Here is a 1938-nt window from a genome sequence, read left to right on the forward strand (position 1 = left end):
GTTGAAGACATGTAAGTTGCATCATGTTATCCTAACTGCAAGGGGCATTTCTTTTTGTAAGGCGCCTGCTCTCTACGCTGTGATGATAGAATGATAGCGTCGTTTTTTAAACAATGGAAGCATTAACAGCATTTCCGTAGAACGCGGTGCTCTCTTTCAGTCATATGGAGAGGTCAGCTTAACAAAACATTGCAAAACAAAACAATAATTTTGTTTGTCCTTTGGTGCTGAAAAGTACTTCTGGAATTTGGTCTGCCTCGTCCTAGGGAAAAAGTTGCAAAACTTGTTTAATTTCCCAAAGCTGTAAACCAAATCAGTTAAATGGAGAGGGATAAGTGACATACGCAACCCGGAATCAAGGAGTCATTTTTGGCTTGGTATGACGACGCACTGCAAGCAGCGCCAGGCATACCAGGATTATTGCTTTTAACAGTTCATTAAATTTCCAAAACATGTCTGCTCGAGAAATAACGACTGTGGGTAATTGGCGTTTCTCATACCCTCGACATGTATGTCCGTCTCGTCATGCAAACCAGTACTTTTCAGAGCTATCAAATCAAAAAACTTGACCGGCTTTGGATTGCACACAACCCCAACTTAAGTTCGCTGACTCAGTTATACAGCGAATGAACCAAAACTCAAGCAGCCAAAAAAGTGAAGATTCGCAGATATGATTTATTCGCTCACGCATGATATTTAATTGCTACCCATTAAAAAATGATAGATTTGACAATTTATTTAAATAAAGAAATATATATATATATATATATATATATATATATATATCTCATCTCTCTCTCTCTCTTCTCTCTCCTCTCTCTCTCTCTCTCTCTCTCTCCCTCTCTCTCCCTCTCTCAAGGAAAGTTCCAGGACAGTCGCGGTTATGGCTACCAGAAAGATCGCATGACTTTCAGCTTCACATCCGTTCTTCACCGTTTTGTTCCGTTAACAGGGGACGAGAGATCGCCTCCGGCCATTAATGGCACTTCACATGGTAACTGGAATATAGGTCGTTGGTGCCAAACGTGACAATCCTCCAAACGTGTCCGTCCATATGTAATCAGCAAAGAGACCTGTGACTTCGCACATCAACGCTCCCCATTACAACAGCGTAGCAACAAGAGCCAACAACGGATGGATAGCTCGACTAAGCGCCTTGACGAGCTCGATGCCCGGTCAGCTCAGCGCAGGTGCCAGCTGTCGCGAGTTCGGCCCACCCTCGCTCGGGCACGTGCCGCCCGGTTCCGGCGTGGTCCTGCCGGCGTGGCGCTGCAGCGCCGCTTCGCTGTTGCGCCGCGGGCGCCGGGTCAGGAGCTGCACAGCAGCGCCAGTGTTTGCGCGGTCCTTGACCGGCCGCCAATATTGGCCGGGCCCTCAATCGCTCAAATTACCGGCAGCCTTGTGCGGCGGGACGTCGACCAAGTACGGAGCGCCGCCCGGCCGAGCAGACGCTGCCGGTAGTCCGCACATCCCGGTGACCTACAGCCGATCACGTCCGCCGCCCCCCCCCCCCCCCCCAGCACCCCGCCGCCGCCGCCGCCGCGGCGCGTGCGTGTGCGTAAAGCGGAGGCGACGCGCCTGGTGGCGCCAGCCTGTGACCTCGGCCCGTGGGAGGAGGTCCGCTGCGCCCCTCCCCCTCCCAGCTCCCCCTGACCGACTGACAGCACCCAAGGCGGCTCCACACTCAGTGCGCATGTGTGTATGTGTGGGTGGGTGGGGGGGGGGGGGGGACTGTGGGGGATCGTTCGGGCTGGGGAAGCGTAAAAACTGCTAGAAACGGCGCCGTTCGATTTTGTATTTTTGTTCTGTGTTCTGTATTCTGTAAAGTTTGCGACATACCAATTTGTCAAAATGCTTGGGAATACATGCTACAAAAGCTTGATACACCCGGCTTAGCAAGACGTGTATGCAAACATCAGGCTTTTAGCCCTCGAATTC

Source organism: Pollicipes pollicipes, unplaced genomic scaffold, assembly GCF_011947565.3.
Source record: "Pollicipes pollicipes isolate AB1234 unplaced genomic scaffold, Ppol_2.1 Scaffold_4295;HRSCAF=5057_pilon_pilon_pilon, whole genome shotgun sequence".
Lineage (NCBI taxonomy): Eukaryota > Metazoa > Arthropoda > Thecostraca > Pollicipedomorpha > Pollicipedidae > Pollicipes > Pollicipes pollicipes.